This window comes from Tamandua tetradactyla, chromosome 5, assembly GCF_023851605.1.
Source record: "Tamandua tetradactyla isolate mTamTet1 chromosome 5, mTamTet1.pri, whole genome shotgun sequence".
Lineage (NCBI taxonomy): Eukaryota > Metazoa > Chordata > Mammalia > Pilosa > Myrmecophagidae > Tamandua > Tamandua tetradactyla.
This window is the reverse complement of record NC_135331.1, coordinates 84,756,125-84,782,367: the sequence shown is the minus strand read 5'-3', so window position 1 is coordinate 84,782,367 and position 26,243 is coordinate 84,756,125. Positions and strand designations below refer to the sequence as shown.

Genomic DNA, 26,243 nt, shown 5'->3' with positions numbered 1-26,243 from the left:
TTTATAGTCTATTAAAGATTTACATAAAAGAGTGGTAACGAAGAAATAAAAATGCTGAAAAAAATTAAAAAGCAAAAAAAAAAAGAAAATACCTACAAAGTCCTCATAAAGATAGCATGTGTAGGGCGGGCCACAGTGGCTCAGCAGGCAGAGTTCTTGCCTGCCATGCCAGAGATCCCGTTTCAATTCCCAGTGCCTGCCCATGCAAAAAAAAAAAAAAAAAAAGCATAAAACTTTTTAAATAAGAAAGTAGCATTTAAACAAATAAAACTCTGAACTAGTTTTTAAAAACCATAACTTAATTCTGTAAATTAACACATTCCTCACATCATTTAGCAGTTCAAAATATTGTTAAGAAAAAATTTAAGTTTTCTGCTAAATTAAACTGAAAAAAATTTAAATATATTATAAAATAATCATTTACATGTTCTAAGTATTAAGTATATAAATGCCTGGTCATGTTTTAAACCCAAACATAAATTTCTTCCCTTCCTCCATTATTTTATAGATCTCTGGCTCTTCTTCCCCCAATAAATACTATTATTAAAAGAAAATATATAGTTTCAAAAGCTTTATAAATGTATTATCAAATTTATTCCTGATTATATGCAGTTTAAATAAAAACTTTAGGTGAAATTAAAAACATAAGGTAATAAAAAGTTTAAAGAAATGGATTTTGTTTGTTATAATCATTGTGGACTACAAGCCCTAAATGGAGAAAGTAATAGAGAGTTGGAGGAGATAAATTTTATTTTTTATAGTCATTTTTTATTATAAGTTCTAAATGATTGTATAAAGTTATTTTAAAAGTTTATAAAAATGAATTCTGTCTGAGGCAGGCCACAGTGGCTCAGCAGGCAGAATAACAGCTTTTTTAGAAATTGAAAACAAATTGAAAAACGAATTCTCACCTGCCATGCCTGAGACCCAGATTCAATTCCTGGTGCCTGCTCATGCAAACAAACAAACAAACAAATAAATAAATACAATTTAAAAATGAATCCTGTCTGTCATAAAATAATTGTAAAAAGTTATAAAGTTTATGAAAGTGAATTTTGTCCGTCATAATCAGTACTAAGCAAAATTTAATAGGTCTGTTAATCATATGTTACAAAAAAAGGAAAGTTTTTGTGTTAAGCTGAGTATTCATACAAAACTAAAGTTAAGTTTTTGTCTGTATTCTACTAACATGAATTGTTAGTGTGCTCTTAATATAAAGAATTTTGAAAAGTAATTTTTCTTAATCATCCAAATAGAGTGGCTAAAATATATTAATCAAAATAATATCCTTATTAATGTTTATGCTGGCATTATCCTTTATTTCAAAAGACAAGTCTTCTCACTGTTAGGAAGTAGTTGAAACATATTATAATGGTTAAAAAAATTATTCTTTATTTCAGAAGAAAGATATTCTCACTGTTAGGAAATATTCAAAACATATTACAATGGGTAAAAAGAATTTTCTATCTTGTTAATTAAATAAAATATTCATATATTTGAACATTGTATAAATTCCTAAAATTTTGACAATATTCTCATCAATGTTATATCTTAATACTAATGATATGATGTTATTAATCATGGTTTTAATTATTTTAAAAAGGATACAGATCATAAAAACAACCAAATTGTCAGTTGTGCTGCTTTGCTCTAACACTTCTCTAAAAATATGTGCTCAATTAAAAAAAAAGTTAATCAAGTATATTTATTATATTTTATCTGTTAAATAACATAACTCCAGAAAATGTGTAAAAAGATAGTAGAACAAAACCTCTGCTATGATTTCTCAATGTGAATCAACTATTTAATGTTTTCAATTTCTAAAAAAGCTTCATTTGAAGATACTTTTGGAAATTCTAACTCAGATTGTAAGCATTCACTATTATCACTGAATTCTGAGGTACTTTACTGTTTATATAACCCAATAATTCCCTAAAACTTTAAGAGTATATATGTAACAACTAAAACTCAAATTTAGTTCTCCAGCTCTGAAAGTTAGCATGGGTCTACACAGTAACAATTAAAAAACTAAAAAAGATCAAACTCCAATTAAAGATGTAATAAAACTAATATAGTTTAAACCAAGATAAATCAATATACATGATTAAAAAAATAATATTGTCTGTACTTTAAAGCCTTAACTTTTATTTGAAATAAAAGAAAAATGCTTCTTTTGTCCAAAATTTGCACTATCTAATTTAATCTATCAAGTAAATTAAACAATCTAATTCAACTTTATTTAATATAAAACCTGGAATAAAGAACAAAATCTTACAAGTTAATGTTTTATACTCAACATTTCAGAGGGTTTGGGGCAAAAAATGAAAAAGTGTCTGCAAAATCACTTAAGAAACTGGGAAAGATAAAACTATTAGGAATTCCCCAGTAATCCAAGGCCTCAATTTTAAGGCTTGCCCTTATAAATCTTATTTCTATAATAGTAAACTAAACATACTTAGAATTAGTGCCTAAGAGCCATCTCTGGAAGATCTCTTCTGTTGCTCAAATGTGGTCTCTCTCTAAGCCAAACTCTTAACTTTCCAGGACAAACATAGACATAATTTCCAGGAATATAAACCTAGCACTGGAAGCATGAAATACAGCTGACCTTGGCATCACAGAAGAACATAGCTGGCCCTGGCACTGTGAGACATAAGCATGGGATGTGGGAAGAGTGGCAGGCTGCAGGGCAGGGGTGATGGACATGAGGTTAGGGCATTCAAGGAATGGGGCTTGGTTTATTTTCTTGTTCCTGTCTTCTGTCCATGCATTCCTGAGGGTTCCGGGCCTCCCATTGGAAAGGGGAGCATTAGGCTGTTTGTACTAGCTGGAAGGTCTCTGGTCTCTGCATCTCAGTTCTTCACCTTTTGCAGTCAGTGCTTCCCTACATAGTGTAGGGAATGCACAATGGTGTGATGATACTGAACCAATGACTGTACACTTCAGATGATTACAGGGTATGTGAATATATCTCAATAAAATTATATTTTAAAAAAAGTCTATGCATCTCTGGTGTGTTGCATTTTGGCAGTTTTGACAAACTAAAACACAAGGTATGAATAGATGAGTAAAAAATATATAGATAAAAATAAATAAATAAATAGTGGGTTTGGGGTAAAATAAATTGGGTAGATTGAAATACTCGTGGTCAATGAGAGGGAGGGGTAAGAGGTATAGACATATGAGTTTTTTCTTTTTATTTCATTTTTGCTGGAGTGATGCAAATGTTCTAACAATGATGGTGATGAATACACAACTATGTGATGATACTGTGAACCATTCATTGTACACTATTTGAAGATTTGTCAATAAAAATATCTAAAAAATCAAAATAAAGTAGTTCTTACAGAAAAGGAAAATGTGTTCTTGATCAAAATGGTCTTGGATCCTTGGGTTTTGCCTTTGGATTTCAGCAAGTGATTCCAGAGAAGCTTGCATCAATGGCTATGAACAGAGATGAGGCTGTCTGTGCAGCCAGAAGACTACAGAGACTTGCAATGTTCCCATACCCACACATGAAATCCTGGACCCTGCATGAGCCAGTACAATCCCTGCACATGGACAATGCATAGTTGTTCAGTAGATACCTGCATATAAGGGCCCTCAAAGTCAATGACACACAGCATACTAGGAGTCTCAAGTTTGGGGCCTGTTCTAGCTTGCTAGCTGCTGGAATGCAATATACCAGAAATGGGATGGCTTTTAAAAAGGGGAATTTAAATGAGTTACTAGTTTAAAGTTCTAAGGCTGAGAAAATGTCCTAATCAAAACAAGTCTATAGAAATGTCCAATTTAAGGCATTCGGGGAAAGATACTTTGGCTCAAGAAGGCCGATGAAGTTCAGGGTTTCTTTTCATCTGGAAAGGCACATGGCAAACACAGTCAGTTTCTCTCTCAGCTGGAAGGGCACATGGCAAGCAAGGCATCATCTGCTACTTTCTCTCCTGGCTTCCTGTTTCATGAAGCTCCCTGGGAGGCATTTTCCTTCTTCATCTCCAAAGGTCGCTGGCTTGTGGACTCTCTGCTTCGTGGTGCTGCAGCATTCTCTGCTCTCTCTGAATCTCTCATTCTCCAAAATATTTCCTCTTTTATAGGACTCCAATAAACCAATCAAGACCCACCCAAGTGGGTGGAGACATGGCACCCCCTAATTCAGTTTAACAACCACTCTTGACTAAATCACATCATCCAGGGAGATGATCTGATTATAGTTTCAAACATACAGTATTGAATAGAGATTATTCTACCTTTACAAAATGATATTTTGATTAAAACATGGCTTTTCTAGGGGGCATATTTCATTTCAAACCAGCACAGGGCCAGAGAAGCATAGCCCCCCACTCACAATCAGACAGGCTCCCTGATCCTGGGAATGGGTCCTATATTGAGCACTGCTGGAAAGTGGCTTCCTCACTTCTCCTGCTGGGTGGCCTGAGCATTAGCCCAGGGGCTGAGTGGAAAGGATAGCTTCTGACCAGGTCCATGGTTTCCTCTGCAGAGATTAAGCCCACAAGTTTAGTTTTCCAGTGTGTGTGCAGTAACCTGTCATGTTCTCTAGGAGCAGGTACTAGTGAAAACTAAAGGTTCCAGGAGCCCTGGGAGAAAGTAGCTTACACTGCCCTCCCCATAGGAAATACATGATGTGAAGGGCAAGGGATACTCCATTTCTCATATTCTGTTCATTTTAAAGTAAGTCATGATACTTGAAACTGTATGAGAAGGGGAGAGGCTGGGCAGGATTGGTAGGAGTGTGTCTACACTGCCAGTCCAATATCTCAAGATGGGGTCATGGCCACTCTTCTCATGTGGACATAGGTTACACCTCCTCCCAAACCCAATCTTTGTGATGGAGAATGGGCAGGGAAGTGGATAGGGATTGAGTTGGGTGAGGCCAGGGGAGGATAGGCCTTGCCTTAAAGTATGTTCAGGCATTTGTCAATAGTAAGCTGGATGGTGCAGCCAATCTTTGGCAGAAAACTCTCCAGAATTGTCTTGGGCAATCCTGTGAAGCCTAGCTTCAGCCTCAAGAAATGCTTATGTATGGCCTGCCTCTTCCCCAGGGGGAGCCTGAGTTCAACAACTGTCAGCCTGAATCCATGACTTGAGCTTTGGAAAATATGATCATCAGAATCCCCTATGGAATCTTAGAATAGCAAAAGATATGGGATGACCAGCAAAGCACTGCTTCTGTTCTATTTCTCACTGGCTGTGCTGTGACCAATGTTCAAACCCTTTCAAACATTCTGGCACTGTTTCGGTGACTACATGCTTTTTCCCCCCAACTTTTTCTCTCTGTATTTTATTTTGGGTAATTTCCATTGACTAATCTTCAAATTCACTACTTTTTCTTCAGCTGTGTTCAATCCATGATATACTGTCAACATTCTTCATCTCTCACTGTTTTCATTTCTAACATTTCCATTTGATCATCTGCTAAGGTTAACTATCTAATATTATATGGTATCTCGCTTCCAGGTCAAGATGGCAGCTTAACAATGTGCGCATTTTAGTTTGTCCTCCATAACAACTACTAAATAACCAGAAACAGTACAGAACAGATCCTGGGGCCACGTCAGTGACCAGACACACAGCATATGCCAGTCTGGACCAGCTGAACCTGCTGTGAGCACCCCCCAGAACCATGAGTTCCCAAAGCTGCAGCAGCCAGCACCCCTCCCCCATAGGCCGCTTCCCAGAGGGGAAAGGAAAGGGCTTTACCAGCAGCAGGGACTGGGCACAATCAAACGCCAATTGTGGAACTAATTAACAAATTCTAACTACTAAAAATAGGTCCCCAGCTTAGGTGAACCCGATCAAAGTGGAGGTTGCTCATTTTTGCCCCAGTGCTAAGGGGGCAGGACTGACAGAAAAAGGGGGGGGAAAAAAAGAAGGAAACAGAGGTTTTTGTGGCTGTGTATCTACAAAGCCTTGACTGTCTCTGGATACAGTGGCAGGACTTTCCAGGCTGCAACTGCCCCAGGCATAGGCAGAAGTGAGCTCTTTGGGGGGCTTATCTGGAGCCTGTGCCTTCCCCAGGGGAGGGGTGAAGCCCCACACAGGTGGAATCCCTCCATCAAGGAATTCAGACACCAGGGCTTGGTAATTTGAAGCCATTAAAACCTACAACCTCTCCTCTGTCTCCACCACGCCCCCAGCAGGGAGAGTCTGTCAAAGTTAAAGGTACCGCATCATCTTACGCTAGTGGGACCTGCAGGCAGATGAGCACCACAGACTGGGCAGGATAAGAAAAACAGAGTCCAGAGACTTCACAGGAAAGTCTTTCAACCTGCTGGGTCTCACCCTTAGGGAAAACTGATGCAGGTGACTCTTTCCTCTTGATAGGAAGCCAGTTTGGTCTGGGAAAATCTGGCTGGGGTCTATAATATCTAAGTAGACCCTCCTAAGTGTGTGTGGGGGGAAAGGCACCATACAAGCAGGGCAAGAAACAAGAAAACAAGAACTGAAAAATTCTCCTCTGTTAAACAAAACTTAAGCTAAAGGTCCAGATAAAGCTGAACAGAATGTCAAAGAACAGATAGACAACAAATTCATCCAGCAAGAAAACCCTAGATAAAAGAAGTGAAAGCAATCTCCAGAATAAACTAATTAAGGTAATTAAATGCCTAGATGCCAGCAAAAAATAACAAATCACACTAGGAAAACTGAAGATATGGCCCAGTCAAAGGAACAAACCAACAATTCAAATGACATACAGGAGCTGAAACAATTCATTCAGAATGTACGAACAGACATGCAAAACCTCATCAAAAACCAAATCAATGAATTGAGGGAGGATATAAAGAAGGCAAGGAAAGAACAAAAAGAAGAAACTGAAAGTCTGAAAAAACAAATCACAGAACTTATGGGAATGAAAGACACAGTAGAAGAGATGAAAAAACAACGGAAACCTACAATGGTAGATTTCAAGAGACAGAACATAGGATTTCTGAACTGGAGGATGGAACATCTGAAATCTGATAAGAAACAGAAACTATAGGGAAAAAAATGGAAAAATATGAGCAGGGACTCAGGGAATTGAAAGACAATATGAAGCGCATGAATATACATGTTGTGGGTGTCCCAGAAAGAGAAGAGAAGGGAAAAGGAGGAGAAAAACTAATGGAGGAAATTATCACTGAAAATTTCCCAACTCTTATGAAAGACTTAAAATTACAGATCTGAGAAGTGCAGGGTACCCCAAAGAGAATAGATCCAAATAGACATACTCCAAGACACTAATAATATTATATGGCATCCATCTTTTCTATTAGAACCTTTAACAATTAATAATTTTTTTGTATGCTGTATGGCAGGGGTCACATTTCATTATTTTTCCCTGTGAGTAATTCATTATTGCAGCACCATTTCTTGAATTTTTGTTTCCATGTTTTTGTTTGTTTTGGGAAATGCATGGACCAGGAATCAAACCCAGGTCTCACACATGACAGGTGATAATTCTATCACTTAACTACCCTTGCACCACCATATTAATAATTATTTTTAAATCTGTCAGTTCCAACATCTGTGTCATATCTGATTCCAGCTTTATTGATCGCTTAGCCTTTTGGTAATGAGCTTTTGTTCTCACTCACAATTTTTTTGTTGAAGCTAGACTTTGTGAAGGATGATAAAAACTGATGTAATTAATTTTTAGTACCTAAAAATGGGTACATTCTTCCTTCTGCTAGGCCTTTAGTGAAGGTTTTGAGTTCATCCAGTGAGTTAAGCTCAGTTTGAGGTTTGTTGTTGCTATTGTTATCCTCAGTGCATGACAGACTGATTCTTATTGCATCTATGGCTGATTCCATCTATAATCAACAAAGGTGATTGCTATCAGCAATGTGGGTGTTTCCTTGTCCAATAAGTTGGAAGTCTTAAAAACCAGAAGTGAGGATTTCAGAAATCAGAAAGACTTTTCCTCTCTACTTCAAACCAGTCAGTTTTCCCTAGGGAATTCAACTTCACCTTTATCAGAGCTTCCAGCTTGCAGCCTGCTCCACAACACTGGAACTTGCCAGACTACATTAGAATCCTCTATCAGTTTCCAGCTTGTGGCCTATTCCAATCATATGAGTGAATTCCTATAATAAATCTCATATTCAGATCTCATATTCTCTGTTTCCAGAGAAACAGAACATATATTAATGACTATTCTGTTTCTCTGGACAACTCTGACTAATACAACTACTATCTCAACCCCAAGCTAAATAGATATTTAAACCATCTCAAAACTCAGCAAACCTGAGACTTACTTTAGGACTTAGTGATTTCCAAAAATGCATGTATCTCTGAACCTCACATGGTTTCAGCCCTTCCTTCATGTTGTACCAATTATAAGAACATAGCAGAAATAAATAAGCTAATCATTGTCCCAGGTATCTCAAATCTCAAGCCAATCATCATCCCAGTATTTCAAATCTAGAAATGTATAAAGATCAAATGCTTGCTCAGGTATGAATTGTACCAAAATACTTACTATTTTCCCAGCAGGTTAGAAGGATGGTAAGAGAACTTATATAACAGGTAAGGTGTTTTATAAGTGAATATGGATGTTAGTTACTATAGTGACTGAGATTTTAGACCTTTGTCTCAGTGGCAGATGAAGACAAGGATCAAGTCAAAGGCACCAGAAGAGAAAGATTAATAATAGCACACATTTTAATATTTTCAAACCTTCTACTGTAGATAAGCAGATAAAGTACTATTTTCATTGTAGAGAGGAAGCAGTGAGGACAAGACTGTCCTGACTGTACCATATGGCTCCAGTTAGCTAAGGGGATTCAGAAACCCAGCAGCAGAGTCTGATGTAGAAAGTTGAGAATAATGCAGTTGAAAAAGGGATAAATAAAATAACCTAGGGCTGTACCTATATGGTCTTTTCTCAGGGTCTCAGTGTAAGTCTGGATGTCATGCAATTAAGCCAAAGGAAAGGGAAAATTCTCCCAGTGAAGGAAGATGAGAATTCATAGATAAACTCTTGAGTTCTAGCATTGGTAAATGTTACCTTCACCCCATCATAATCCAGAGCAACTCCAATCTGCCTTGGACAGCAGGCCAGGATCTGGAAAGGCTCAGGGCTAATACATATATAGACTCCAGCTGAAGACAGCTGCAGAGTCCAGAATCCTTCTTCAGGAGTAAAACTGAGAAATCCCCTTCTCACACTGACTCTCTTGCCACCCCTATAAGGCAGAATTTTGGCCATATTCCATTTTCCTGAGACCATTCCTCCTCCAACTCTTCATTCTCATTTCTATATCCAGTAGAACTATATCCATCAGTGATGCCTATGAACCCACCAAGACAGCTATTGTAAAACATACCTCTGGATCCACCCCTATATTTCATTGCTTCTTCTTCCTCTATTCACCACCATATTCTATCCACTTTTACTTCCCAATACACTTTGCCCCAGGTGAAGCCCTTACTGCCCAGCATGCCATGCTCAGGATCAAATCACTGACCATGTTGGTATTTGTTCATCCACAAGCCAGTGAATATCATCCTCCCCCCATTAGAGACACTAAGAGGTAGCCATTTGCTATCTGGGAGTTGAAGGTGATTCTCACTGTGGGAACAAGGGGGTAAAAGTGTGGCATCATAAAACATATCAAAGGAGATTTATCTCCTAGGCTCTAGGGGACCTTCTAACAATTATGGGAAAGACTCCCTTTGGGAACAAAGACAGAGATTTCCTGAGGCCTTGTGCTCATATTACTATTAACTCCCATATCTAGATAATGGAGAGAACACAGGGAGAAACACATAGATGATAAATTCAAGGGCATAGGTAGGGTGATAAGACTTGTCAGGGAAAAAAAAGGGAGGGACTGAGATAATTACAGTTAGGGAAAACTGGTTCCATAGTTTTAGAATCTAAGGCCTCATGATAAAGAATTGGACAGATTAGCCAATGACAAAGTCCATCCTGGTTAGATCTGATCCACAAGTGAAAAAGCTTCACAAGTAACCTGGAATTTGGGGGGAGAGAGTGTACTTTGAGGCAAGAATTGCCACATCATCCCCTCCAGGTACTCACTTGTCTTAAATTTCAGATCCCTCATCAATTTTCCTGAAAGAAGAAAAAGACAATAATGCAACTAAACACCACAACTTTCTAAGTCAAATGCTCTCACTGTTGGGTAATACAACTTTAAACAATGACTGAGCCCCTGAAAACCAAAGTGAAGTAGAGAAATCAATGCAGGAGACACCCACAGTTATTCAGTCTAAAGTGTTTCACTCAAGTAATCATGACAACAACTAACAAACACTCCATTAAAGATTTCCTTGGGAAATATTCTCTTGTTCTTTAACTAAATCCTAAACTCCTAGCCCTAAATCCTATTACTCTGTACCCTCAAAGGTACCTCTTTGAGATTCACTCTCCCAATATTCTTTTACTTCACCTTTAGATATGAAACTTCTTTCTACTAATTCTGAGACCTGCTGGTTATAATTCTACCTTTGTCTAGGTAGCATTCTTAGACTGTCAAATGAAAAGTTTCCCTAGTTTTACCTTCTATATATATATGCCCTCTCCAATGTCCCTGCTTGGTTATTAGTAATCTGCAGAACTCTGCAGGAACTCTGAGAAGCCAAGGGCAGAATCATCATGGATGCTTCACAGAAAGAGAAAGCAAGATTTTCTAAGCTCAGAAGCCTCCCTTCAACCATTCTTTTACCATGGAATCCTCTGAGTCCTTTCTCAAAAGAGAGAAGTTTATCTGAAAATTTTTCTGTCCATTTTTTGATTGCTGGACTGACAGGTTTTTCAATCCAAAACTCCTACTCAAGATATCTAGAGAGAGAGAGAAGTGTCATGGTGAGAACTACTGAAAGAAAAGAATTTACTCCCCACCATCATCAGATATACATGCATACATATAATAACAATGGGCAATAGGGGGCAGTGAGGGAAAATAGCATTTCCAAGCAGTAAGTTCTAACATTAGAGTCAAAGAATAAGATATCTAGGCAAGAAAAGGTATTCTCTACCACCAATATATTATTTATATAGGACACAGAAGGAAGAAAGTGAAGGAGAGGAAGGAATTTTCTGCCTTGGGAGGTCTCAGAAATGTGCTACTAATACTATGGTTTCTGAAGAAATTACTTGAAGTTTTACACCAGATAGTGAAAATTAAAATAAAACTTTAAATTTAGGGAAAGATAAGGTACATGAAGAAGAGAAATAAATAAGTAATCCAGTAAAATATAGTTATGGTCATTATTTTCTGCAGCATAAACAGTAACATGAGTATCCAAACATAATTATTGAAACAGAAAAAGTATACCCTATAGAAAAAAGTTTGGAATTAAGGTTTCAAATTATTTTTTTTAAGACCTGAGAGATAGAAAATCTATCTAGACTATAAGAGAAGGCTAAGTATTCATGAGAGGGAGTTGGTAATAAGGATTTCTGGGGGGAGGGGGGGCTTACCTTCCCTCACCATAGGGAAGAAAAAAATCAGGAAGCTTCAGAGAACCACAGGTAGAACCTGACCTGACAGGAGGAATAGTTTTTGTTGCTGGAGCTGGTGATGGGAAGAGGTAGAGAACACACAGGGACTGATGCTTGATGCCCACATTAAGTCTAAAGGCACTGTACTGACAGCAGGGTGGGTACAGCATCTACAATGGGAGAAAAACTGAATTTCTTGAGAATGGGGCATGATATATGTAGCCACTAAGGCAAATGTGGAGCCAAAGAAGGATCTAAGGTCAGTCATTATTAAAGGAACCCATTTGGAAGAGCAGAGAAACTCCAACAGATGTCAGTAGCCAAAAGGAGAGTCCTAAGTAGTGAGCCAGAGGAGGCTTCATAAGTATCATGGAAATGTAGAGGACAGTTGTGATGGTTTCAAACTGTTGTGTATCCCAGAAAAGCTATGTTCTTTACTTCTGATTCAATATTGTTGGATCTTTTTGATTAAGTTGTTTCTATGGAGATGAGACTCACCCAACTATGGGTAAGACCTTCTGATTAGGTGGTTTCCATGGAGATATGTCACCACCCATTCAAGGTGGGTTGCTTACTGGAGTCCTTTAAGATGGAACCATTTTGAAAAAGAGCTTTACAACTGACACAGAGATGTTTGGAGATGAAGAAAATGCCCCCAGAGAAGCCATTTGAATTGAGAAACCCAGAGAGAAAGCTAGGAGATTTTGCCATGTGCCTTCCCAGCTGACAGAAAAACCTCAAACATCATCAGCCCTTTCTTTAGTCAAAGTATCTTTCTCTGGATGCCTTAGTTTGGACACTTTTATGGCCATAGAACTGTAAACTTGTAACTTAAAAATTCCCTTTATAAAGCCAACCCATTGATGGTATGTTTCATTTTTGGCAGTATTAACAAACTAAAACAGCAGCACTTAGAATTGGTGAAATACAGTATATGTTTTTCAGTAAAGGCACAAGTAAAAAGCTGTGCAGGGATATATAAGCAAAATACAAAATGAAATTTCATCTTACTATCATTCAGGATTGAATTCAAGGCAAAAATAATTAAATAAGAAAATGTATGACATTTTATATTAGTAAAAAAATTATAATTCACAATTAAGAAATAACTCTCCTTAAAGGCCATGTGGAGGGTGGGCATCAAAATATAAAAAGCAAAAATTATAGGAAAAGAAGGAAGAGCAAGCAATCTCCTTGCTGGTAGATTTTTAATTACCCTCAGTCTATGAGGTAGTAAGAAGTAAAATAATAATAATAATAATAAGCATTAGAAGGAAAAGAAGTGTAACAAATAAGGGATCAGTGGCTGAGAGAGTTCAAATAGGGTCAGGAGGCTACTCTGGAGGTCACTCTTATGCAAGCTTCAGTTAGACATTGCTATCCATCATAACTTGCCAAACCCTAATCAAAACTATTCCAGGCAATCCTAAAGAATGCCTAGGGCAATATATAAGATTCTACAAAGGTTCCATGTGTTAGGGTAACTTTCCAGAAACCTACAACCTCCAGATGGGTCCCTGGACAAGATGAGTCTTGAAACCAAGAGGGGCCAGCCTCTCCAGAACATCTGCTAGTTTCATCCCCCACCCCTTATTATCAACAGCCCCTTCTAACATGAAAAAATTTGCCATAGCCCAAATAACCCTAAAGAGTGGGAGAAAGATCAAAGGTGATGGTGGAGTTATATAGAGAAGGTAGGGTTTAACAAATTGCTGAATCATTATACTGGTATTTTTTATCATCTCCATTCTCCTAGATCAGCTTAGGTTTTAGAAATAAAAACCTAAAATTGTGGAATTCATACCAAACTCTGAAATCTGTTCTACAATTAATTGTTGTGCTGGGCTTTGAAATGTATTGCTTCTTTGCATATATGTTATTTTTCACAAAAAAGAAAAATATATCATGATGATAAATATATATATATGTATATATATATTTCTTCTAGCCTCCTATATTCTGGAGCATCTAGAAGGAAAAATCTGAGATGATGGGATGGTAGCCCATGACAAACTCTGGGATCTCTCCTATAACTGCTGTTGAAAAGTGCTTTGAAAATTATTGCTTTTTTCTTTCTTTGCTTTGTATATATTTATGTTTTGCAATAAAAAAGTTAAAAAACAAAGTATTAATACAAAATATCTAAATAATAAAATTAATAAGGAAAACCTCATAGAGATATATCCTTATTTCAAGAAAACAGAGAACAAACCTTCTTTTCAAATGTTCATGGAACTATCATGGAAACTTGCAACATTTAAAGTCCATGGAAAGCTTCAATGAACTCCAAAAAGTAGACATATAAAACATTCTCTGATCAAAAGATTTTTAAAAACTACAATATAAATATATTAGGAAAAAAAAGAAAAAAGCACCACTGACAGCCTGTATCTTAAACAAATCTAATGGTAAATATCAAATTAAATTCAAAATTTAAAAAAACTAGTAAAAAATAATAAAAACATTATGTAAGAGAAATCATGATATACAGCAAAAACAGTGTTCACAGACAAAAGCAAACTATTAACTAACCTGATTAGAAATAAAAGGGACAGTCAGGTAGGGAAGACGAAAGTAAAAATACACAAAATATGTAAAATATTCAAATATTTAAAAATCAATGAATTTATTAAGGATACTATTTTGACCAACTATGCAAACAATTTTGGAAATATGAATGAAATGGTGATTTTCCAGGAAATAGAAATTCTAAATATTCTAATATTTATATAGATTTATTTTACTATATATTTAGTTTAATAATCTAAATTAAATAGTTTGGATTTATTTTTACAAAATATATTATGTTTCTTATAAGAGACACATGTTGCTTAAAATAATGATAGAAAGGTTGAGTGTTAAAGGATGTAAAAATTAAATACCATGAAAATATTAACGAAAAGAAAGCTGGAATAACTTTAATAATAGCAGACAAAATGGTCTTTTTAAGGCTAGAAATATTATTCATTCTATATTACCCTCATTTCTTGCATAACTACTCATCTCTAATATGTCTGTTCTGTCTCCTCATCCAGGGTTTCTACTCTTCAGGATTTGCAGCCTCTCTCATTGCCCTCCTTTTTACCCAGTGTTTTGGCTACAGTAAATGCTCATAGTCCCGGATGTTTTGCAGATGTACTGGATACTACCAAAATGTTGGCCTTTTATTCTCTATTCAGTGTTTCTGTGTATTGTGTGGGTGTGACTTTGCAAACTGTCAATATTGGGTGTTTAACACATATTTCCTTAGACCTATTACCAGAGAAATCATTATCCCTATGATCCCTGTAAATGCTCTCTTCATAAGAAGGTCAGTGAACAGAAAACCATCATTACTGAGCATGGAGGACAATCTGATAAAGAAATGTGCTCTAGAGATTATGTGGGCATCAGGGGGACTGTGCTCTGGTGTAGCAGCTGGAAAGCATATAAGAATAGAAAGGATGAAAAGAAAATGGTTAAAAAACAAACTTGGATTGTAAATTTTCTCTCATATTCTCCCACAATTCCTCTCATTTTATTTCTCTCAGCCCAGTACCATCCTAACGTAAGTTCCATGACAATTTTTCTAGAATTCTCTCCTCCATTCTATGGAATACCTTTCAATTTACTCTACTAGAAGATCTCTCTCCCTCTAAATAATTCCCTTCCCAGTTTTTGTCAAGTTTCAATAAATGAAGATGAGAGAAAGAAAAAACAAAGAGGTCCCATAACTGGGTTAAAAAATACAAGCAAGGAGCACTTACCTGCCTATTATGTCACTTGGGTCCTGGAAAGAAAGAGAACACAGACACTGCCATGGAAATAAGGGTCCCAGGAGACATCACCATTACCTACTGTGGGCTCATTGAAGAATGGGTACAAAACAGACTGCACAGAGAATTATTCTGATGGACCTGAACCTGTTGCTTTCCACTGTAGTAACAGTTTATAGGGACACACACTTTTCCCTCTGTCTTAGTTTGCCAGAGCTGTTATGATAAATATTACACTGGTCAGCTACAACGAGAATTTACTGTCCACTGGTTTGAAGCCTATAAGTCCAAAATCAAGATGTCAGCAAGTCTGTGCTTGCTCCCGGAGTCAGTAGCATTCTGGTAATGGCAGTCCTCTGTCACAATATCTCCTTCTCCTCTTCTGGCTTCTTCTGAGTTCTGGCTTTTATCTGTGGCTTTCTCTGAATGACTCAGTATAAATTTACTCTCTTATAAAGCCTCTAGTCATACATATTAAAACTTGCCCTCATAAATGTAGAGCTGTGGTCCAGTAGCCATGTTTCTTGAAGATGATTGTATAATGATATAACTTTCACAATGTGACTGTGTGATTGTGAAAATCTTGTGTCTGATGCTTCTTTTATCTACCTTATTGACAGATGAGTAAAACATATGGCATAAAGATGAATAATAGGGGGAAAATGTTAAAATAAATTTAGTGTGAAATGCTGGTGATCGGTGAGGGGGAGGGGTGGGGTATGGTATGTATGAATTTTTTTCTGTCTTCTTTTTATTTCTATTTCTGAATAGATGCAAAGGTTCTAAGAAATTATCATGATGATGAATATGCAACTATGTGATGATATTGTGAATTACTGATTATATATGTAGAACGGAATGATCAAAAGCTACGAATGTTTGCGTTTGTTTGGTGTTTTTTGGTACTTTAAAAAAATTTTTTTAATTAATTAAAAAAAAGAGTGCAATTGACCTGGGAGAGCCTTCTGCATCACAGAGGGCAGCCCTGGTTGCAAAAGCTAAGAACTGAGAAAACTGTAGCCTAATGCAGAAGAGTGGAGCCCACAGGAGTGTACAGACTGGGAGTTGGGGACTAGGAAGTTCCTTGAACACACTACCCTTACCAGAGCAGCCCCATGACCTGCAATTCACCCCACACCCCACACACCCAAACCCCATCACCTGCCCGACTCCCCAAGTTCCAAGCATCCCTGCCCCACCAACAACCAGTGCACATACCCGCTCCACACCCCCACCCCAAATGCAGCCCAACTCACTTCTCCTGGACCCTTCCTGAGAACTACCTCTCCCTCCCTGCTCCCTGCAGGTTGTCCCCAGCACATAAAAGCTGCAGGCACTTGCCTTCATACACAGGTTACACACTCTCCCTACCCATAGTGTCACATAGCCTCACCAACCTCCTGAGCCCTGCACATCAGTTTATAGCACTCCTAGACCCACACATGTGCTTGGTCCCCAGACATGCCCCTTAGCTCTGGGAATATCAATTTATAGCACTCCTAGACCCACACATGCACAGAGCCTTCAGTCATGCCCCTGCAACTCTAGGAAAGTGCTGACCTTTGCAGTCAGGTCACATTTGTCCCCAGTCCATGAAGGCATAAGGCTGACCTATTGTCATAGCTCTGTGCATGTATGTGCACAAAGGCCCCCACACCCTAGACCAGTGTACACCAGGGTTACACCAAAAAAAAAAAGACTGGTGCATCCACACAGCTACATCCTCCCTGGCTGCTGGGTGCCCATGTTCACAAGCACCAGTGTAACACACCCAATTTGGGCCAATACCTACACTGTAGTGCATCAGGGCACTGTTCTGCCCATCCCCATACCCTGCAGCTACACAGTCACCCTGCAAACACAAGGCTTTAGACTACTGAAAGAAATCAACTCCCAAAGTAAATCAATCAAGATATTTACATGCAACAAAAACAACAGAAGATCACTAAGTATAACACAATGCAGACAGAACTCTACCTAACAACCAAACTAAAACACCAGAGGAGACACAAATATTGCAACAACTAATCAAAGATGTTCATACAACTCCACTTAATAAAATAAGTGGGATGGCAAATGACATAAAGGAGATCAAGAAGACAACAGAAGAGCAAGAAGAGGAATTAGAAAGAGTAAATAGAAAAACAGACTTCACAGAGATTAAAGACTCTGTCAACCAAATAAAAAGCATACTAGAGGCACACAATAGCATATCTGAACAGACAGAAGAAAGGAAAAGTGATCTAGAGGACAGGATAAATTATTTCAAGCACTCAAAACAGCAAATGGCAAAAAAGATGGAAAAAAATTTGAATTGGATCTCAGGGAAATGATAGACAAAACAAAGTGCACAAATATAAGAATCATTGGTGTCCCAGAAGGAGAAGAGAAGAATAAACAGTTAGAAAGAATAGTTGAGGATATATTGGGGGAAAACTTCCTAACCCTTATAAAGGACATAAATATACAAGTCAGAGAAGCCCAACGAACTCCAAACAGAATAAATCCATATAGGCCTTCCCCAAGACACATACTAATTGGTCTGTTGGATGTTGAAAAGAAGCAGAAAATTCTAAAAGCTGCTAGAGAAAAACAATTTACTACATACAAGGGAAACTATATAAGATGGGAGTTTACATTACTCAACTGGGACCATGAAGGCAAGAAGGAAGTAGTATGATATACTTAAGTCCTGAAAGAGAAAGACTTCCACCCAAGAATTCTGTACTCATCCAAATTGTTCTTCAAAACTGAGGGAGAGATTGAAATTTTCAGAAACAAGCAAATCCCGAAAGAATCTGTCAACAAGAGACCAGCCCTACAAGAAATACTATAAACGGAGCTCTGCCAGTTAAAAAAAAAAAAAGACAGGAGACAGAGGTCTGGAGGGGTCACAGAATTGAAGAGTACCAGTAAGGGTACCTTAAAGGATAAAAAGAGAAAGAGGGAAAAGAATAAATAGATCTGACAAATAAAATGAAAGAAAAAAGATAGTGGATTCAAAAAATGTCTCTTCAGTAATAACTTTGAATGTTAACAGACTAAACTTACCAATTAAAAGATACAGATTGGCAAAATGGATTAAGAAACATAATTCAGCTATATGCTGCTTACAGGAGACTAATCTCAGACACAAGGATACAAATAGATTGAAAGTGAAGGGGTAGAAAAATATTTTCCATGCAAGTTGTAACCAAAAGAAAGCAGGAGTAGCTATAGTAATATCAGACAAAACAAACTGTAAATGTAAAGACATCATAAAAGACAAAGAAGGATACTGTATATTAAAGGGGCAGTTCATCAAGAAGAAATAACAATCACAAATGTTTATGCTCCCAATCACGGAGCTCCAAAGTACATGAGATAAACATTGGCAAAACTGAATGGAGTGATAGATATTTCTTAAATTCTCCTATAATTATTGTTGAAATATATATCACTCTGTTCAGTTTTGCCAGTGTTTGTCTCATGTACTACGCCACACTCCTCTATACATAGGACAACCAGACAGAAGATCAATAATGAAACAAAGAGGTTAAACAACTTGATAAATGAATTAGACCTAACAGACATAAATAGGCCATTGTACCCCAAAACGCCAGGATATACATTCTTCTCTGGTGCTCATGGAACATTCTCCAGGATAGATCATATGCTAGGGCACAAAACAGATATTTATAAATTTTAAAACATTGAAAATTGTTCAAAGTACCTTCTCTGATCACAATGGAATGAAGCTGGATCTCAACAACCACCAAAGAATGAGAACAGTCACAAATATATGGAGATTAAATAACACACTCTTAAACAACCAGTGGGTCAAAGAAGAAATTGCTAGAGAAATCAGTAGCAATTGTCCAGAAACCTGGACATGAATGAAAATGAGAATACAATTTTTCAGAACTTACGGGATGTGGCAAAAGCTGGGCTGAGAGGGAAATTTATTGTCCTAAATACCTATATTAAAAAATAAGAAAGAGCAAAAATCAATGACTTAGCTGCTTACCTGGAGGAACTTGAGTAAGAACACCAAACTAACCCCAAAGCAAAAAGAAGAGAAATAACAAAGATTAAAGCAGATTTAAATGAATGGGAGGGGGGAAAAACAAACAATAGAAAGAATCAATAAAACCAAAAGTTGGTTCTTTGAGAAAATCAATAAAATTGATGGGCCACTAGCAAAACTGACAAAGGAAAAAAAAAAGAGGATGCAAATAAACAAAATCAGAAATGAGAAGGGGTATGTTACCACAGACCCTGAAGAAATAAAACAAATCATAAGAGGATACTATGAACAACTATATGCCAACAAACTAGACGAGTTAGATGAAATGGACAAATTCTTGGAAACATGCAAACATGCTACACTGACTGAGGAAGAAAGAGGATCACAACAAACCAATGACAAGTAAAAAGGTTCAATCAGTCATCAAAAATCTTCCTACAAAGAAAAGCCCAGGGTGAGATGTCTTCACAGGGGAATTTTATCAAACATTCCAAAAAGAACTAACAACAATCCTGCTCAAACTTTTACAAAAGATTGAGGAAAAAGGAACTCTACCTAACTCATTTTATGAAGCTAGTATCATTTAACACCAAAACAGGGTAAAGATGCTCTAAGAAAGGAAAACTACAGGCCAATCTCCCTAATGAACATAAATGAAGAAATTCTCAATAAAATATTAGCAAATCAAATCCAACAACACATTAAAAGAATTATACACCAGGACCAAGTGGGGTTTATACCAGGAATGCAAGGATGGTTCAAATAAAGAAAATCCAATTAATGTAATACAGCATATTAACAAATCAAAAGACAAAATCACATGATTATCTCAATTGATGCTGGAAAGGTATTCAAAATTCAACATCCTTTTCTGATAAAAAACACTCCAAAAGATAGGAATCAAAGGTAACTACCTCAATATCATAAAGGGAATATATGAAAAATCGATAGCCAGCATCATATTCAATGGAGAGAGACTGAAAGCTTTCCCCATAAGATCAGGAATGAGACAAAGATACCCACTGCCACCTTTATTATTCAACATCATGCTAGAAATTCTAGCTAGAGCAGTTAGGCAGGACAAAGAAATAAAAGGTATCCCAACTGGAAGGAAGAAGTAAAGCTTTCATTAATTGAAGATGACATGACACTATACTTGGATGATCCTGAGAAATCAACAGAAAAGTTACCTGAGCTGATAAACAAATTCAGCAAGGTGGAAGAATATAAAATTAATGTGCAAAAATCAGTTAACATTTCTACACAGCAATTACCTAACTGAAGAGTCAGTTAAGGAAAAAATTCCATTTAAAATAGCAACTAAAAGAATCAAGAACTTAGGAATGAACTTAACTAGGGATGTAAAGAACTTGTGCACAACATTACTAAAGGAAATCAGGGAAGATCTAAATAGATGGGAAGACATTCCCTGCTCATGGATAGGAAAGCTAAATGTAGTTAAGATATCAATTCTACCAAAATTGATCTACAGATTCAACACAGTCCCAATCAAAATTCCAACAATCTTCTTCAAAGACTTGGAAAAGCTAGTTACCAAATTCATCTGTAAGGGAAACAGACACCAAATAGCTAAAAGCATACTAAAAATGAAGAGCAAAGTGGGAGGATTAACACTCCCTGAATTTAAAACCTATTATAAAGCCACGGTGGTCAAAACAGCATGGTACTGGCACAAAGATAGAAGCATTGACGAATGGAATGGAATCAAGAGTGCAGAAACAGACCATCAAACCTACAGTCAACTGATTTTTGACAAGACCTCCAAATCCTCTGAACCGGGACAAAATAGTCTTTTCAATATATAGGCATGGGAGAACTGGATATCAATAGCCAAAAGGATGAAAGAGGACCCCTATATTACACCCTATACAAAAATTAACTCAAAGTGGGACAAACACCTAAATATAAAAACTAGCACCAAAAAGCTTCAAGAAGAAAATGTCAGGAAACATCTCCAAGATCTAGTGAGAGAAGGTGGCTTCATAAACTTTACACCCAAAGCACAAGCAACAAAAGAAAAAATAGATAAATTAGAACTCCTCAAAATCAAATGCTTCTATGCCTCAAAAGACTTTGAGGCAGCCAACTCAATGGGAGAAGATATTTGGAAATCACACATCAAAAGTTTGATACAAAGAAATCATTCAGTTCAACAACAAAAGAACAAACAACCCAATTATAAAATGGGCTAAATATATGAATAGGCATTTTTCTGAAGATCAAATACAAATGGCTCAAAAGTATATGAAGTGATGTTCATTTTCATTGGCTGTGCAGGAAATGCAGATCAAGACCACAATGAGATACCATGTCACACCTATAAGAATGGCTGTTATTAAACAAACAGGAAACTATAAATGTTGGAGAGGATGTGGAGAAATTGGGACAATTATATTGTGGGAGTGTATAATGGTGCAGCCGCTATGGAAGACTCTTTGATGGTTCCTTAGGAAACTAAAAATCGAGCTGCCTTATGACCCAGCAATAGTGCTACTTAATATATACCCAGAATAACTGAAAGTAGTGACACAAACAGACATTTGCACACTTTTGTTCAATGCAGCATTATTCATAATCGTCAAAAGATAGAAAACAACCCAAATGCCCATCAAAAGAGGAGTGGATTAACAAAATGTGGGATATATGTATTATGGAATATTATGCAGCAGTAAGACAAAATGACATCCTGAAGCACATGGCAAGATGAATGATGCTTGAGGACATAATGCTGAGTGAAATAAGCCAGACACAAAGGATAGATACTGCATAATTTATGGCCATCGTAAAGGTAAAATCAAATTATAATATAGAATATAGGGGATTTAGAGATTTACATAGAAGCTAGAGATGGGTGAACGGTTAGCTAATGGACATTGAATTCTAAAGTAAGAGAGTAGATCAATGTGAACGTGGTTCTCTAGTGGGTCTACAAGTAATATTACCATATTGAAAATGAACAAGATTGAAAGGGGTTATGTAAACCTACGTGTCCACTGATTAACACTAGACAAATAAACTGGTTCTTGCATGAACAACTTCAAAGATATGATTCATGTACAAAGAGTTCAGGGTATGGGGGAAAACTGCTATTGCATGCTCTGAAACCTAGTGAGAGCACAGCATTTTTGTAGCAGCACAGCACTCATTCATAAGTATACATAATCATTCACCAATGTATTTCTCAGTCAATGCATCCTTCCGTCACCTGCATACATCAGGCATCATGTACAGTACCCGAAGTTCACAGTCCATCAAAACTCTCAATTTTAGATAGTTTCATTGTTTCCAAGAGAAATAAAACCAATAAACACACCCTTGCCAAATAGGAACTCTAAACTTCCTTTTAATTCTTATCCCCCCCCATTATTTACGTCTGCCGTTGCTGTGGTAGTGCTGCTGTTTTCCTTTTAAACATAGCCCATAGCTATGTAGTTGAGAGGCTGCTCTGGAGATTGCTCTTAAACAAGCTCCAGTTAGACACTGCTACCTATTATAACTCACCAAACCTCAACCAGGACCATTCCAGGCAGTTCTAAGGAACACCTATAGCAATATATAAGGTTCCACAAGGTTTCCATGCACTAGTGTAACTGTACAGAAACCTACAACCTCCAGATGGGCCCTTGGACCAGATAAGTCCTCAAACCTAGAGGGCCCAGCCTCTTCAGACATCAGATAGTTTCATCTCCCTAACCCATATTACTGACAGACCCTTCCAACATGAAAAAGTTAGAATGGCCATAGCCCAAACACTCCTAAAGAGAGGGATAGAAAGATTAAACGTGATTGTGGAGTTAGGCAGAGAAGATAGGATTTAACAAATGAATATGACTGCTGAATCATTAAATTGATATCTCTTTTAGTCTCCAGTATTTTAGAGCAGCTATAAGTAAAACTTAAACTTATGGAACTGTAAAATATGTCAAACTCTGAAAATACAGTCTACAACTAATTGTGGCACTGTGCTTTAAAATTTATTGTTTTTTTGTATGTAGTTATTTTGCATAAAAAAAGAAAAAAAAGACAATTGTGATGATAAAAAAAATCGTGCTTTCTAGCCTCCTATATTCTGAGGCAGCTAGAAGGAAAAATCTGACAGGATCCTATGGTAGCCCATGACTAACTCTGGGATCTGTCTTGTAACTACCTGGTGAAGAGTACTTTGAAAACTACCGCATTTTCACTTCTTTACTTTGTATATATGTTATATTATACAACTAAAAAGTTATACTGAATAAATAAATAAAAAGTTATAAAAAAGTACATTCACTTCATCACAATGTCACAATGGCCATAAATCACTTCAATAACAATACAGATACAGTACCAACTCAAAAATAGTACAAAATTTCATCAAAATCAATTACAGGCATGGTCTGTTCTAAAGCAAAATTCTCCTCTGGCTGTGGACCTGTGAACTTAGAGTAAGTTATCTTTTTCCAATATACAAGGAAGGACCACTCATAGGATAAGTAATTCCACAGCATAGGGAGAAATTGGGAGGAAAGCAGGCGTCACCAGACCCAAACAATTCCAAAACACTGCAGGGCAAACTCCATTAGATTTCAAAGTCTGAGAATCATTCATCCTCATGGCTTTAAAAAAGCAGCAATCCCATTCTTTCCAAGAGCCTATGCAGCAGCACTTTTCTCTCCAAGCACTGGAAAAGTGTTGCAACATTGGGAAAACCACATTTTCTCAGCTCCATCCTCCTCAAGCATCTGAGTGGCAACTGGATTTGCTGCCATCTTCAGGTACACACTCAACCCCTTCAGAGCAATGGGGTAGCAGCCAGGCTCTCCCCAATCCCAGGGGAAACTGCTCCACCCTCTCTGAGGGCTTGAGGCATCAAAGCTCATTCTGAACATCAAGGCAGAAGGCCCACCCTCTACCTCCAGGGTGAACTCAACCCTCCACATGCACAGATGGAGCTGCTCTCATGGTGTGAGGTTTTCTGGCTTCAGATTTAGCTCCCATGGCTCTTCCTCTGAGGCCATTCTTCCTTTAGTCTGCCCTTTTCTGTCCCTTTTCATCCAGAATAACAGTGGTTCCATTTATACAGGTCTCGCAAAAAATTTGTTGACACGGCATGCAGTGTACAGGGTCTGAAGCCATCAGACAATAAGACCTTCCACAAATCCTTTCTGGATAACTATCTCCAATCCTGGCTTGTCTTGTAATAGGCAACTGGTTCCATGTTTGATTAAATTCTCATGTGTGGCAATATTCTCTATGGTCTCATTTTCGGGAAGCCCAGAATTTTCCAGACCATCAAATTCTGGTTTCTTTGCACCCAAAAATTCATTCCTCAGCCTATCCCTTTTTCTTGTTGCATTTTACTATAAGCTTCAAGGAGAACAGGCTGCATCATCCACATTCAGCTTCCCAATTTCCCCAGCCAAGTATCCCAGGTTATCACATTCAAATTCTTCCTTCCCTACAGCACCAAGAATCAATTTTGCTAAACTTTCTGCCACTTCAAAACAAGGGTCGCCATACTTTGAATCTGCGATGGAAGTAACTTTAGAGTCATATTTCTGTCAACAGTCTCTTCAAAGCAATCTAGGCTTTCTCTATTAAGCTTCTCACAATTCTTCCAGAATCCTCCCCTTATCCATTTAAAAAGCTGTTCAACATGTTTGGTATTTACAAACACAGCAGCACCCCACTTCTCTGGTACCAAAATCTGTTTTAATTTGCTAAGGTTGCCAGAATGCAATGCACCAGAGATGCATCGACTTTTATAAAGGGGATTTATTTAGTTACAAATTTGCTAATTTGGGAAGGCATACACCGACATCTGCTGGCCCTCTCCCCTGGCTTTTGGATTCAAAAGGCTTTCCCAAGGGTGTGTCCCTCTCTGCATCTCCAAATATCTCAGATGAACTGATTTTGAGTGCTGAGGTGTACTAGGCTGCTGAGCTGTACTGGGCTATTTCTCTCTCTTTTGACTTTTCCTTTTAAGCCTCACTCATTGTGGAAGACACTCCCCTTAGCTAATAGCAGATGTAATCAGTCAAAGATGAATTTCACATGCTGATGACAGAAGTCCATAGCAACATAATAACTGGGCACCATCACCTGGCCCAGCTGACATATGAACCAAACTACTACACCAATAAACTACCCATCAAAAATGAGGAAGACTTATGAACAACTACACACCAAGAAAGAAGACAACTTGGATGAAATGAACAAATTCCTGGGAACATGCAAACAAGCTACACTGACTCAAGAAGAAATAGAAGATTTCAACAAACCAATCATAAGAAAAGAGATTCAATCAGTCATCAAAAATCTTCCTGCAAAGAAAAGCCCAGGGCAAGATGATTTCACAGGGGAATTTTATCAAACATTCCAAAAAGAACTAACACCAATCCTGCTCAAACATTTACCAAAAAATTGAGGAAAAACGAACACTATCTAAATAATTTTATGAAGCTAACATCATTCAATATCAAAACCGGGTAAAGAAACTATAAAGAAAAACTAGAGGCCAATCTCACTAATGAACATAGGTGAAAAATATCTCAAAAAAAAAAAAAATACTAGCAAATCGAATCCAACAATATATTAAAAGAATTATACACCATGACCAAGTGGGGTTTATACCAGGAATGCAAGGACGGTTCAGCATTAAAAAAAATCAATTAATGTAATGCAGCACATTAACAAATCAAAAGGAGAAAATCATATGATCATCTTGATGGATGCTGAAAAAGCATTCGACAAAATTCAACATCCTTTTCTGATAAAAATACTTCAAAAGACAGGAATCAAAGGTAACTTCCTCAATATGATAAAAGGAATAAATGAAAAACCAATAGCTGGCTTTGTATTCAATGGAGAGAGACTGAAAGCTTTCTCCCTAACATTGGGAATGAGACAAGAATGCCCTCTCTCACCACTACTATTCAACATTGTTCTAAAAGTTCTAGCTAGAGCAATCAGGCAGGACAAATAAATAAAACACATCCAAACTAGAAAGAAGGACATA

The 26,243-nt window shown here is 37.3% G+C and overlaps 1 long non-coding RNA gene across 3 annotated transcripts in view; it reads right to left on the bottom strand.

Annotated features, from left to right (window-relative positions):
- The window catches only part of LOC143684320 (uncharacterized), a 135,283-nt gene that overhangs the window by 69,864 nt on the left and 39,176 nt on the right, over positions 1-26,243 (bottom strand). For 2 of the 3 annotated variants that reach the window (XR_013175984.1, XR_013175985.1), the window contains one exon: positions 912-947. The exons of the other annotated variant lie outside the window; for it this stretch is intronic. This is a non-coding gene — a long non-coding RNA (uncharacterized LOC143684320). The remainder of the gene's footprint in view (positions 1-911; positions 948-26,243) is intronic. 3 annotated transcript variants of the gene reach the window in all.